General features: G+C 37.8%; 1 pseudogene; it reads right to left on the reverse strand.

Moving 5' to 3' along the window:
* Positions 1–14,366: 14,366 nt before the first annotated feature.
* On the reverse strand, positions 14,367–14,807 carry LOC122736267 (annotated as a pseudogene).
* Between the last annotated feature and the right edge of the window lie 1,272 nt (positions 14,808–16,079).

A 16,079-nucleotide genomic window follows, 5' to 3' on the forward strand; every position in this document is an offset into this window, starting at 1 on the left:
GTTTATACATCACTGGTGGGAGGTGATACTTCTGTTGCCTCCTATATACAGGAATTACAGACCAGGCTACGTGAACTCCATGAGGCAGGAGCTGTGGTCCAGGCAGGACCATTAGACTTTTCATTGCATAACTTCAACCCAGGAGATAAAATATATGTAAAGAATTTTCAGAGAACCAGTGGAACTCAACCTGCCTGGGAAGGACCTTTTCAGGTATTATTGACAACTCCTACTGCCATTAAAATTGGTGAAAAAGACTCATGGATTCATTGCTCTCATATAAAGCCTGCACCATTCATAGGTGAAGAGATTTCAGATAGACCTGAGGTAGACGCTAAAGAGGTAAAAACCCTAACGATAGCAACTGTTAAAGAGCAAAGAAAGTTCAGAGGAAACAGGCAGTTCCCATTTAAGAATCCCACTGATCAGTTAAATGCTTTGGGACTCAGTCTTCGTAAAGTATCAGGAGATGGAAATTGCCTTTTTAGGGCTTTAGCAGACCAGCTAGAAGGTCACTGTAGAAATCATCTCAGACACAGACAAGAAGCTGCTTCTTATATGATTAACCATAGACAAGAGTTTGAGTCTTTTAGAGTAAATGACTCCCCTTTTGAAGAATATGTTGATGAATTAAAGAAATTTGGAAAGTGGGGAGGAAATGATACAATTGTAGCATTTGCTAAGCAGCATCAGCTGAATGTTGTGGTTCATCAATTAAATCAGCCTTTATTGAAAATCAGTGGCACAGACAAAACTGATGCTAGAGAACTCCACATTTTCTACCATAAAGAACATTATGACAGCATTAGAAAGATCAATGACAATTCAGAAACCCCTGCCACTTTGGCATGCAGAGAATTGGGGAACCAGTTAAAACAATGTGGCATACCCCAAACTCTAGCAGCTTAAATACCTTATAATTTAACAAGCATTTCCTTCTACAGGCAAAAGCACTGAAGTACATGGCCTAGTTTTCTGGCCTACCTCAACTATTTTTTTTTATTAATTTTTGGTTTTTTTTTGTTTTTGTTTTGACTTTTGAAAGGCACTGAAAAGACCTGGAATTGACCGCACCTTTAAGTTCTTTAAGAGCACAAAAGGGTGCTTAGCGAATCTTTTGCTTTTTATTTTTTATTTTTGGTTTTGCTTTGGTTTTTTTTTACTTTTGTTTCTTTTGCTTTTCTTTAAAACTAAATTTTGTAAACTAAGTGATTATTCAAAGACATTTTAAGTATATGCTGTGGGTGAGGCTATCGGGCCTCAGAAGCTACCAGAATTCTTCTTTTTTTTTATTTACTCTTTCTTTTTGAGAGAACCATGAGTTCTAATGAGTTTTGTTTTATTTATTTATTTTTCTCCTTTCTCTTGTATGTTGTTCTGTTTAACTAAAAAGTACCAGAAATTGCTTGATACCTCACTGAAAACATTGAATATTGAATCTTGCTAATTGAAGTCTTATTTCTTTTTGATAAATTAATCACCACTTTAAGTATCTGCTACTGTTATACTAGAGAATTCATGTATAAGATGATATGGTCTACTTGCTAAAAGAAGATTATGTAATAATGTCTAAAAGAAGATTATGTAACAATGTCTAATATAATCAGCTATTTACATTCGTTTATTATTTATATGTCATTATACTCTGGGTATGGTTTGGAATTATTGTATATATCACTAATATATTCTCAGTTATGCAGCATAGCACACATTTTTACCATCATATTGTCTTTGGTGAAATTAATGAGATTTCAGAAATATGGAAACTTATCATTTCAGAGACTAACTTGCTGTGAACTCTGATGCAGGCCCTGGAGAGAATATATGTGCAACAAAAGGAGAGACAGGTATACATAAGTCCATGGTTTGCTTATGATGGTGACTATGTAGAGCACAATCACTAGGCACAGTCCAGTATTCATCCTCTCTCCCTCCTAATTTAACCTAATTTAACTGAACTTATTTATCTTTTTATCTCACTCAGTTGAATTCACCTGTGGCCTAGCACAATCACTGGCTGTCTCAGAACCATGAGATATGGTATGATAACCTTTCCATAACATTTTCAGGTGTCATGAACACATACTAAATTTGGCTTTGATCCAGACACATGGTGGTAAAAAGTGTTACACATTGCATAACTACCTCAACCCTCTATTACAAGTCTAACCATATAAAGGAGGGAATGTAATGGAATTTATTAATTTGATCATTGACAATGCTATGCTAAGGTTTTAAAAATACAGCAATTCAAACAGTTAAAGAAGATAATCCAGCTTTCCAGACCAGAGTCCAGAGTCCAGAATCCAGACGAGAATCCAGAATCCAGACCAGAGTCCAGAATCCAGTTTTCCAGACCAGAATCCAGTTTCCTCCTGATGACATCTTACCACTTCAAGAAGACAAGAGAACTCAGAGACTTTATATGAACTGTTTTGCTTTATTAGCTTTTACTATCTCCTTTCTGTTATATACTATCTGTAACATGTACTCTCTGCAGAGGCTCTCCCTTTGCAAGACTAATGTCAAAGCGTCGGTTCATGAGAAAAAAAAAAAAAAATCGCCCCTCTGGACAAAAACTTTCCTCTCTTCCTTTTCTGTATTGTTGTTCGCATATTATTAGTCAGCAAAAGTTATTATGTTCTTTTTACTGTTCCATCAAGGAAACATTCCGTTTCTTGAGGAAGCAAAGGGGGGAAATGTGGTAAAATATGAAAGTTTTTAACAGTCGGTTAGGATAACTGAAAGACGCCAGTTTTTCAAGGACCACCCTTTTGGGGAGGAGATGAACAGTCTGCCTGCTGCGCATGTCAGACTGCCTGCCGGGTACAGTCCGCCTGCTGCGCATGTCAGACTGCCTGCCAGGTACAGTGCGCCTGCTGCGCATGTCAGACTGCCTGCCGGGTTTTTTGGGACTTCCGGGGTGGAGAGAAGGAGAGGAGCCTTTTTGCCTGCTTGGCGGGACTCCTGACGGCGCGGCACAGACTCTCTCTCCAAAGGTGGCCTTTTTTCGGTTTGGTGAGTTTTTATAAGGAATATAGACTAAGCTTAGACTTAAGACGATTTGTATTGTGTTTCTACTTTCCTATCCTTCTAACCAACATCACCTTGTGACTATCATAACTATAAATAAAAAGGTCTATCTAGAAAACCAAAAGCTGCTTCCATTTACTAGTTTGGGAGATAAATTAAGGGAAAGGTTAAGTAGGGGAGATTTATGATCTAATATCCAATTTTAAATCTCACACACACACACACACACACACACACACACACACACACACACACACACACACACAGCATGTCCTGCATTGTTCCTTCCAAGTGAGATGACTGTAACAAACCTTTCTGAAAGCCATTCCTAAGGCTTCATTTGCCCAGTATATCTATTGTACTACATTACATCTCACCTCTTCCTTTTGCATCAATTATTGTCATCACCACCAGTCAGCAATTATTTCAATCTCTATCTCTCTAAATGGCTTGACTGTCTTGAAAGCTACTTCTCTTACCTTGAAGCTCTCAAATTGAATTTAAGCTCTAAGTGAAAACACACACATCCTTTAAAATATTTTAAGCACTTTAGATGGGGTTTTGTTTCTTTTTAAAAATCATGTAGAAATTAAAAGTGCTCATCTAAATCAAGTTTTCTCAATTATAAGTTATTGTATACCTAACATGAACAAGGCAAATCTTTATATCTGATGAAAAATTAGGCCATAAAATGTATTCCTAGTGATTAAATATAAATATATTAAATAACCTTACCAATGACTCTCTAAATGATGAAAAAAGTAACCATTACCTTTTAAAAAAAACTTTTATTATAGCAATTATAACATTACAAAATGTAATAACTAATTTTATTTGTTTTTGTGTTGTTGTTTTTTGGGGGGGGTGCAGGGCAATGAGGGTTAAGTGACTTGCCCAGGGTCACACAGCTAGTAAGTGTCAAGTGTCTGATGTCGGATTTGAACTCAGGTCCTCCTGAATCCAGGGTCGCTGCTTTATCCACCTTGCCACCTAGCTGTCCCTAATAAAAAAATCTTAATAACTCAAAATGGGACCTTGGGAAATGCATTGTTGTTGTCTGTCATTCAAGCTTACGGGGAACCAATGACATCAGGAGGGTGATGTCTTGATTTGCAAGTGAATTGCATTTAAGTGAGGCAGAACCATTCAAAGTCATAAACCTCCAGGTTCTTCCTCCAGGGTCATCTAAGTCCAGTGGCAAAACATAGGCAAGAATTACTAGAGATGGCTCCAGATGCTGTGGGAGACCTTGGCCTTTTTAAACTAATGTCTTTTCTAGGCCTGTTTGTCAGAAGCAACACCCATTCAGTCATTTAAGGCTAGATAAGGAATGAGGCAAAAGATGACCTAGTTTACATATAAGAAAGAAAGAAAGAAAGGAAAGGAGAGTGATAAAGAAGGCGGAAGGGGGGAAGGGAGGGGGGAGGGGGGGAGGGAAGAAGGAAGGAAGGAAGGAAGGAAGGAAGGAAGGAAGGAAGGAAGGAAGGAAGGAAGGAAGGAAGGAAGGAAGGAAGGAAGGAAGGGAGGGAGGGAGGGAGGGAGGGAGGGAGGGAGGGAGGGAGGGAGGGAGGGAGGGAGGGAGGGAGGGAGGGAGGGAGGGAGGGAGGGAGGAAGGAAGGAAGGAAGGAAGGAAGGAAGGAAGGAAGGAAGGAAGGAAGGAAGGAAGGAAGGAAGGAAGGAAGGAAGGAAGGAAGGAAGGAAGGAAGGAAGGAAGGAATCAAACCTGGAAGGGAAGACCCTCAGGGTTTCTGGTCAGAACAGAAACAATTGCTATTTATGTTCACAGTGAGCCATCAAAACCCCAATAAAGACCAAGTGAGGCTTGGGATTGGAACTATTATCGGCCAATCAGAGCCAGAGTGATTTGAGTTTATGGCATGTTCAAATACTTCCATTTAAATCCCAATGGGCTTTATCTAAACCTGATTTTCCAGAGGTTTATTTGAAGAAATCATACATGAAACTACATGAGATTAAAGAGTTAATTGTTGGAGGGGTTGTTTTTTTTTTTTATGATAGAATAAATAACTAGGGAAGAGAAAAAAAAAAATCTAGCTCCCAAACCCCAAGATATCTTGCAAGGTTTCAGAGATCAATTACGAAAAGGTTAGGTTTCACCTTCTATTATAGTACTGATGGTGTTTCTTAGGTTAGTATTACATACCCTCTCACCCCCACCCCAGTGCCAGATTAGAAAAGAAATTAGGGCTTTACATTTTTCATTGTCTAGTGAACAAGTATTTAAGAAGTGTCTACTATGTGTCAGGCACTGCACTAAGCACTGAAGATACAAAGAAAGGCAAGATAAGGTCCAAGCTTTCAAGGAACTAACAGTGGAATGGCCAGTCCTAAAAACACATTGATATGTATATGAAAGCTTGTTCTTTATCTAAATCTTTGGGAATGGTTCAATTACTAAAAAGGTTCACTTTCTTGCCTTTTATCAGTGGTTTTCCTGAGTAAACACAATAGGTTTATAGTCTTATCCCATTTTTTTCCTGCAAAAAACCAGATACATTTTGTTTTTGTGAGGAAGAAATATACACGCATACATACACATATACATACGTGCACACACATGTCGTGTATATATTGTGTGCATACATATATGTGCGTGTGTATATATGTATATAGGTATATGTGTGTATATATATTTAGAATAGTTATTATGAATTGTCCATAATAGAAGAGACCTGTACTTTTACACATTTTACTACTTACCTCAAAATGCTGCTTTTTTCTCTTTCTTTCTTTCTTTCTTTCTTTCTTTCTTTCTTTCTTTCTTTCTTTCTTTCTTTCTTTCTTTCTTTCTTTCTTTCTTTCTTTCTTTCTTTCTCTCTTTCTTTCTTTTTGGTGAGGCAATTGGGGTTAAGTGACTTGCCCAGGGTCACACAGCTAGTAAGTGTCAATGTTCTGAGGCCAGATTTGAACTCAGGTACTCCTAACTCCAGGCCCGGTACTCAATCCACTGTGCCACCTAGCTGCTACCAAAATGCTGCTTTAAAGAAGAGACTCTCTACCACCTTTAAAGATCTACAGTATGTAAATATGAATTTTTATTATTTTTTCAAATCTACAATAGGAATTTGTGAGAGTGCAGTGAAGGGGAAATTCGATTTTAATAAAAGATCCATTTCTATAAACACTGAATGAATACCATCAGATATTCATAGAAACTTAAGGAGAAATGATTGATTAGTATGGGAAGCTAGGTGGTGCAGTGGACAGAGTTCTAGCCCTCTAGTCAGGAAGACTCATCTTCATGAATTCAAATATGGCCTTAGACACTTACTAGCTGTGTGACCCAGGCAAGCCACTTAACCCTGATTGCCTCAGTTTCATCAGCTGTAAAAAGAGATGGAGAAGGAAATTGGTGAACTACTCTAGTATCTTTGCCAAATGGGGTCACAAAGATTCAAACATGACTGAAAATAACTGAACAATAACAATGAAAATTGATTAGATTACCTTGTATAGGGGAAAATGTATATTTAAGAAAGTATTGGTGAAAATCCTAAAGAAACTTGACAGTACTCTACTGTTTCATCATTTCCAGTTTTAAATAATCTCAAAAGTTTTACTTTAGTGGGACCTTTCTCTGCTCGTTCACTTAGTACCTTTCAGGAACCAGAGTATTTTAGAGTAAAAAGACAGATTAGAGATAATCCTTTCATTTATAATTGAAGAAATGAAGGTTTAGAGAGATGTTTTGTCCAAGGTCACACAGCTAGCTAATAGAAAAAACCAAAATAACAACCCAGATCTTGTTTCTACTATTTCATATTATTTCTCTCAGGTCATACTGATAGAAAAGGACTATAGATTTAGGGCTGAAAGGGAGTTTAGTACAGTTTTTTTTTCTTCTTCATTTTACAGATGAAAAAATTGAAGCTTAAAGAGATTAAGCAACTTGCTCAAAATCACATATTTAGTAAGTAGCAGAAATGGGATTTGAACTGAGGTCTTCTAATTATAAACACGGCCTCTTTCCAATATATTACATTGTCTCCCTGTTTAGATTCCTAAAGGGTAGCTAGGTGGCAAAGTGGATAAGAGTGCTGTCCCTAGAGTCAAGAGGATGTGAGTTCAAATATGACCTCAGATATAAAGCCCCAGCCCTGCATTCAGGAGGACCTGAGTTCAAATCTGACCTCAGACACTTAACATTTACTAGCTGTGTGATCCTACTTAACCCCAATTGCCTAAAACATCTGATGTCATCTCCTGTCATCCTGATGCATATCTTGCCACTGGACCCAAATGGCTCTGGAGGAGAGAGTGAGGATGGTGACTTTGCACAGCTCCCTCTCACTTAAAGCCAGTTCTCTGAACATCATGGTCATGACATCACTTCCTGATGGCATGTTCTCTTTGAGAATGAAGGTTGAACAATAACAATAACACATGCAAAATAACCAAAAATAATTGAATTTATTAAAGGAAATTGTTCCTCAACCAATATTTTAGCCATATACTGGCCATTTAAAAATATTTATCTTTCCAATAGAACCCATTTACTAAGCTCCATGACAACTCAGTTCAATTCCTGACAAGTTGATTCTACCTGACCAAAAGGATTTCACAGATTACAATAATAATAGGCATTTTTACCCATTATCTTACCCAAAGTTTACAATAACCTTTTTCATTTCATAGACGCAGAAATTGAGGCTCCAGGAGTTAACTAATCTGACCAAGATCACACAGCTGTTAAGAAGGCAGAGCGAGAAATTGAACCCAGGTTCTCTAATAATAGGCCCAGAGCTACATCCACAATACTTCAGTAAAAGCTAGGTGACAAACAGTATACCAACAAGAAGTCTGGGCTATGGTATATACTGTTTATACACAATGAGGACTTTGTCTGATGGCACTGAAATGTAAAGGCAGAACAATAAAAAAAAAGATTTTAAAAGGTGGAGCAATTTTCAAATTTGTTGCATTTACATTTTGACAACACTTTCACTCCTTCAACTGAGTGCAAACAACTAAGCTTAGCACCTAGTTAGCAAGAATAATTAAACCAGGAAGGCACCAGATGGTATGCTTCCTCCCTGAAGTGCTGATATACCAGCCCCAACGTGCTTTGCTTTCTTCCCCCCAAAGCTGTGCAGTGTCCTCCCCAGCACTGACCTCAAAGCATTCAAGGGTCTCCCTCTCAGAGGATAGTGTCCTGGTTTATTTTCCTATGTTCTGGTTTCCTGCAATCTATCATTATACTCAACTGATGTTGTCATATAAACTTTTTGTGTTATTTTCACATCACAAATAATAATGTTGATTTGATGACACAGTTAATCATTCCTGGCCCCCAAATTACCAGTTAGAAACTTTCTGATCCGTATGTCTTTATCTGGATAGCATGGATCATAGGTTCATAGATAAGATCATATATTGGGTCAAACAGGTAATAATTGGTAGAACTACAATTCAAACCCAGGTCCCTTGACTCTGAACCCAGTATTCTTTCCAATTCACCATTTCATCATTTTAATTTTGAAGAGATTTGTTAATCACTGACAGGCTGAGAAGCTAACACATAGACATTTTTTTTTCTAAACTCCCCAGTTAATGTCTATAGAATTAATGCTAACTCACTGACTCTGGGCTAGTCACTTAACCTTTCTCAACTCAGTTTATGCATCTGCAAAATGGAGATAATTACAGCACCTACTTCAAAAGGCTCTTGTGAGGACTGAATAAAACAATATACACAAAGTGCTTTGTAAACCTGATAGCATTATATAAATGCAAGCTACAATTTCCAGATTTAAAAACAGAAATCCAACACACAAAAAATGATATACAAAGTAAATCATACTCATGGTCCTTCTACCATATTATACTCTATAAACTGAACACATAGCTTATTATTTCTTTTATTTTTATTTTTATTTTTTTGTTTTGTTTTTTTTTCGCAGGGCAATGAGGGTTAAGTGACTTGCCCAGGGTCACACAGCTAGAGTGTCAAGTGTCTGAAGCTGGATTTGTACTCAGGTCCTTCTGAATTCAGGGCCAGTGCTTTATCCACTGCACCACTTAGGTGCCCCCATTTCTTTTAATTGTACGTTTCAACAATTTAAAAAATAGATTAATTCTTAAATCAAGGTATAATTAATTTCTTCTATTTCATCTGTTTCCCCCCAAAACATTCTCTGTGTCCCATGCTTTATATTTTACTTTAGTTCATTTATTTCAGTATTGAAGTCATGGGATCTGCGTAAAAAAAAAAAATCAACTATATCCTAATCTGTAAATTTTATAACTGTGTTAGCATCTGAAAAATTATAATTTGCTGAAAAATATAATTATAAGAAAAATTATAACTGGGCCATGAGTCCCATTGTGGTTGCTATTCAAATGTAAAAATAATTTTAACGGGTGGGCCTAATCTGTGAACTCCTGGTTGGCTTTCTGACTGCTTTTAGCTGGTAAGGCTATAGCTGGCTAATAGCTGCCTAAACCAGTCTGCAAGGGCCATTTAAAATTCCCACACTACTTCTCCCAGACTGATAAGCAAACAGCCTCTTTCCATTTAACAGAAAAGGATTTATTTAAGTGAATAATCTTAGGGATAAAGGCAACAAAAGTAAAATACAACCTGGCTCCATTTTAAAGTTTCTCTCCTGTAGGTGTGTCTCTCTTGCCCGAGGGTATTCAGGCCCTGCCCCTGTGGCCTGCAGCCACACCTTGCTTTTGGTTCTCCTTCAGTCCTCTCCCTTTTACCATTTTTCTCCTTCACTCCAGCTCCCTGGTGCTTCTTCTCCCACCAACCTCTCAGGGTCTCTCCCTTCTTGCTAGCTCTCCTCCACTTTCGCTGTCTGCCCCGCCTGCAACTTTCTTAGCATCCCCCCTGCATCTCCTTTCTCTGTAGCATCTCCCTCTTCTAACTGAAAAAAGCCCCCTCCTTCTAGCATTCCCCCTTTACTCCTCCTTCCATTTATGTAGTGTCCTTGTCCTCTAACTGCAAGCCCCCCTTCTTCTAGCATCCTCCCTGACTGTCTAACTACCCCATATATAAAAGGCCTCTCTCCTTGGGAACCCCAGGGCCAAGCCCCCCCCCACACACACACACATTAAGCTAATTGGTTGGCCGCCCTAGGGCCACCACAAAGCCCCATGCCTGGTGCTCCAGGAGCTTGGGGGCTGGGTGAAGGAAGCTCTGGCATCCCTTGGGCCTCCCATGTGCCTCCCCACTGTGCAGGGGTCTCAGTGCAGGGTGGTTTCAGGTAAAGCAGTTAGGTTGGGGGAGGGGCGGCCCGTTTGGGCCATCCGAAGCTGATTTTTGCCCCCCACAGATCATTGATTTTATAAGGGAGGTGAGCACTCATTTACTCCAAGGACGTTAGAGGGCATCAGCAACTTGTCCATTGTCACACTGTAGGTGAAAGAAGTAGGATTTGAACCCATGTCTTCTAACTTCAAATCCAAGCACTTTTTCAGATGCTCCATGATGCCATCTTATAGATGCCTAACTGTGTCTTCTTGCTGATATATCAGGAGTTTTGGTTTCCTCAGGAAATGTATCAGTTCCCAAACCAGAGTTATTTTGGAGTCTCAGTAATGGTAGAATGTGGCCTGTTGGAGTAGAGATATAGTTGGGGATTTAAGAAATGACATACATCTAAGGGAATTTTAAAATCCATATATATATATATACATACATATATACACACACATGTACATATATGTACATATACATGCACATATGAATACATAGGTATGTGTGTAGTGTGTATACATGCATAGATATGAGAGAGAATGGGGAAACAGAGACAGACACACAGAAGACACAAAGAGAGAGAACAAGAGAGCTTTTCCTTGTAATAATGCTTTTAGGGTGTGTGTGTGTGTGTGTGTGTGTGTGTGTGTGTGTGTGTGTGTGTGTGCTTTCTGTTCTTTAGATATTCATTAATATGACTTTACCATACATATTTGTGCAAAGGAGATTTTGGTGTTGTAATGCAAATTTGCCTGGCTAATAGGGCTGGGGCATTATAGTAAATTATCTATTGTGGTTATTTCTCAGTTCCAAGCATCATTAGAGCTCAGCAGCACAGGTGGGAAATGATTGAAAGACAGCTCTTTTTAAGGAAATCAGGAGAAATGGGCCTTTACCTAGAAAATATTAAAATGGCTCCCTGTCAAACTGGATTAAAAACAATGTTATGAATACTGATAAATAGGGGAAAGAAGTGATAATAACATATTTTATGTTAATATTTAAATTTAAAAGAGACAGGTTAATGGCTTAAGTAGAAAAGTCTTCATGTTATATTGATCATACACAGAGACTGGGAAATGTTCAGCAGGCTACATTATTTGCAGTATATCAAAAAGAGTCTTTTTGTCTCATTTCGCAATTTTTTTCTCAGTGCTTTGCAGTATAAAACCTGTCCTGCTTGCTTATGCGATCTGAATTCAGAGGTGCCCTAGATTTAGTGTTTCTTCTGAGATGAGGCCTGTATGCCTCAAGGGAGCCTGAGAGCCATCTCAAGGTCCATGGAGGCTTCTTTGCACAATCTCTGCCCCTTTTTCCAGTTCCCAGTGTGCTCTATTCCATCTCTACAAATGGTCAAGTTTCCTGAATGAATATGCAAATGCATCCTCACATGTAGAAAGCTGCATGCCTTGCAAAGTTTTGCTTGCTAAGAAAAAGTTATCTAAAATCATCTAAGATGAAGCCAGACTGAAGGGAGAGGGTGGGGCAAAAAAAAAAAAAAGCTAGCAGTAGAAAAATTCTGACATGCATAGTTATTAAAAATAAATACCCAGACTTCAATCCTCAATGGGCATTTATCATACTGTGAAAATAGGTGTATTTTAAAAATACACATAGAGTGTTCTGGGATGACCTTGAAGGTTCCTTCCATCTCTAAATCTCTGATCTTTTTATTCTATGATCTTTTCTAACCAATTCATATTTCAAGGATACTTGTAAGATGATATCTGGAAGTTTGATCACACAAACAATTTAAAATGAATATATTTATAATGTTGAAGTGAACAACCTAATTTATTTTATCTATTTATTTATTTTGGGGGGGGTCAGGGCAATGAGGGCTAAGTGACTTGCCCAGGGTCACACATCTAGTAAGTGTCAAGTGTTTGAGATTGGATTTGAACTCAGGTCCTCCTGAATCAAGGGCTGGCGCTTTATCCACTGTGCCACCTAGCTGCCCTTGACAACCTAATTTAAAAAGCATGTTAGACAACAGTATAACAAAGACATAAATTCATTGTGAGAGAAGTTGTTACCTAGGTTCTTCATAGCCTCAGAAATGTTTTCTTTTACTAAAAACTGTCTGAAGCAAGTAGTTTTTTTGTAGGTGTAAAAATGGGGTATATTTTTGAAATTTAATTGCTATTGCTATAGACAATAGTTCTGGGTAAGCTATATATTAATTTATTAATAATTACACCAGTAAAGGATTGACCACACATCTCCCTGACTTATCAAGCTCTCAGGCCATATGGTACAGAAAGCAGGGAAACAGCTTCAACATGCCAGTTAGCACAGGCAGGAGAAAAGCCCCTTCAAAACCAGGAGAGAGAACAGGAGAGACAGGCACCATGCAGTCCTGGAGAGCTAAGAGAGAAGCTCAGAATATGCTCCCAGAAGCCCTAGAAGCCTCCAAATACCCAGATCTTTTGTAGTGTCTTCCAAGGGCTTTATCCTCTGTTGATTGAGACAGGTCATTACACATTGATTGAAGCTAATTGGTGAGCCTCATTCAATTTGACTGGTTAAGATGAATTGAAGTGGGTCTACATTAAAATGAACTCTGGATATGTTATCAGGGAAAAGCAGGCAAAAGACCCTAACTCAAATTGCTTAAGGCAAAGTCCATTACCTAGGTGTGGTTTAATCCGTAAATCCTTCACTGATCTAGACAAAAGATTCTCTCTCCATCTTTTTTTTTTCCTTTGGGTTTGTCCCAGATGAGATCTGATGAAATTTCTCAAGGAGAACTGCATTTTCAGGTGGAGGGGGATAAAGAAAGGACTGAGAAAGTGATCTCTGGGTTCCCCCAAGAAATCCATTATTAATAATTATTTTTTCAGGGTAAATAGTAAAAATACACATGATACTTATTTCATTTGCATGATTTCATGTGCCCCCCAACACACATACAAAGATAGTTATGGAAAATTGGACAAACAGTAAACACTACAATCAGCAGGATTCAAAAGTTTCTTCATGACATGGTGGAAAGAATATAGGATCCAACTAAACACCATTTGTCCTTGGTTCTAGTCTTCTCTCTATCCATAGCCCACTCTCTAACTTTAGTCGTTTAACCTTTTAGGGCACCATTTTCTCCACCTGTCAAATAGAAGGGATTAGATTAGATCATATCTTGTTTTTTTTTTTTTTTTTTTTGGCGGGGCAATGGGGGTTAAGTGACTTGCCCAGGGTCACACAGCTAGTAATTGTCAAGTGTCTGAGGCCGGATTTGAACTCAGGTACTCCTGAATCCAGGGCCGGTGCTTATCCACTGTGCCACCTAGCCGCCCCTAGATCATATCTTAAATCTGTTCTGACTCTAAAGTTTTGTGATTTAAAAATATTTGAAAAATGAACTCTTCTGAAAGGGGATTGAGTGTATCAGAATGGATTATTAGAGAAGGGTGAATATTTTGTAAGGAATGGAAGAAAAGTTCCCCTAAGCCTCTTTTCTTGAGAACTAACATAATTTTCCCTAGGTAAACATTTTTAAAGGATTTATTCTCTGGGCACCATATATTGCACTTCAACATAACTCACCAGTGATCAGGTCCTTTGTATCTTTTTGTTATGTATGCAAATTTATTTTTCATATCTGTCTTATATTTCCAATAAGTATAATCTATGGTTGTGCCTATGATGTCTTATTGGACAAATGCAATCATTTGCATGTTTTTCTTTATTATTTTAATATTATTGTATAGAACATTGCATTGGAGATTTCAATTTTCTTCAGATGAAAGATTTTTAAAAAATATTTTTCCCTTTACAACCATTAAGGTAAGAAATATTTTTCAAGGGGTACATTAAATTAGTGATATATCACCTTGAGTTGACACATTCTTCATAATTACCTTTCTATTATAGCAGGTTACAAATTGAATTAAACCAACAGGTATTTGTAAAATCAAAATAGAGAATCTAAAATAAATCACTGAACATTAAAAGATTTAATTAGATGTCAGTGTGGTCTGCCCAAATCAGTTAAAGTATACTTCTTCAGGGGAAATAAATGAAAGTCTCTCTGCTTGAAGGTAAAATAAAATAGAACAGAAGAAGATTTAATTCCATTACCCCAATGACTACTCTTAAACCATATTACATCTTTTTTTTTTTTTTTGGCATTTTATAATTTTATTTAAACGAAGTTCAATTTAGTTTTCATCCACATTGACTGTCTGTAAGCTTTTGAAAGTGGTGACAGGCACATAAGTAACCAAGGTATACAGCTTGTTTGGTGAATCTTCATCCTCATTGTTCTTCCTGGACAAAAACACTCGGATATGATACGGAACATTCCTTATTCCTTTGGTCCAAACAGCTTTGTTGAGTCTGGTGTCAATGCATACATCTGGAGTTCCCATTTCTTTCATGGCATATTTGCCTTGAAAGCCCAAGGACCTCGCTTTTTGAAGCCTACTCCATGAATTTGCTTGTGAATGCTGATGGTGTATTGTCTGGTCACCACCTCATTGATGGCAGAGCATCCCTTCTTTTTCTCTCCACCTTTCTTTGTGGGAGCCATCCTGCCGGGACCAGGTAGGAAAGGAAGCCATATTACATCTTTAAAATAAAGAAAAAAAAAAGACTCTGTAAAGCATAGCTATCAATAGCTCCAATTCATCACTCATTACCACTTCAAGGATTTAAAACAAAACAAATGAATTAAGCATAGTGATTGAGTGACAACATTTATATATCATCAGCTAATAGCTACCACTTATTCTTCCATCATGGAATTTGAGAGGTGAATTTATTTAAAGTGCTGTCTGTTTCATCTTTCATTGAATTCATTGGCATCCAGGTATCTGGTTCAATGATAACTTCTTGAAAAAAATAAAGCAAATAGTCATCTTAGTAGTCTGTCTGAACACACTCAGACATTTTATTCCTTGTTTCTTATATTGACTTCTGTGAGATCTCATTCTGAAGAAATTTTTTAAAAAAGATTTTAAAGGAAAATAAGAAAGTAAAGAGGACAGCAATGCTTTTATAGAAATTTTTGGCTGGTATTCTGAAAAGCAATTTGAAATTATGTCCCCAAAGTTACCAAACTCTGCGTGTGTTTTGGCTCACTAATACCCTATATTTAATCTGTTGTCAAAATCTGTCAATTTTACCCTTTCAAAATTTCTTATATATGTTCTCTTCTCCTCTCTGACACTGCTACCATCCTGGTAAAGGCCCTCATCATTTCATATCTGGACTATAGCAATAGACTGATGGTTGGTCTGCCTGTTACAAGTAATTTCTTCATTCCAATCAATTTTCCATTTATCTGTACAAATGTTCTGGCTAAACTGATGGTCTGACCATGTCCCCTTGCCAATTCCATGAGTATTCAGTATTCACAATACTCCAGTATTAAGTATCAATATCTAGTATTGTATATCACCTCCAGGATCAAATGTAAAATCCTCTATTTGGTGTTCAAAACCCTTTACAACCTGCTCCCCCATCTCACACACACACACACACACACACACACACACACACACACACACATATACACCTTTCCATTCCTCTTACACTTTAGCTTCTCACAGGAACTCTGATCCAGTGACAACTACCTCCATGCTGTTCCTCAACTAATACAGTCTCTCACCTAACTCCAGGCATTCTCACTGTCTCCTGTGTCCAGAAGGCTCTTCCTCCTCATCTCTGCCTCCTGAATTCCCTTACTTATATCAATTCCCAGATAAAATCCTAATTTCTACAGGAAGCCTTTCCTGATTTCCCTTAATTCTAGTGCTTTACCTCTATCGATTATTTCCAATTGCTCCTGAAACTTTTTTGTACATAGTTGTTTGCAGCTTGT

The sequence above is a fragment of the Dromiciops gliroides genome, chromosome 1 (assembly GCF_019393635.1).
Source record: "Dromiciops gliroides isolate mDroGli1 chromosome 1, mDroGli1.pri, whole genome shotgun sequence".
Classification (NCBI taxonomy): Eukaryota; Metazoa; Chordata; class Mammalia; order Microbiotheria; family Microbiotheriidae; genus Dromiciops; species Dromiciops gliroides.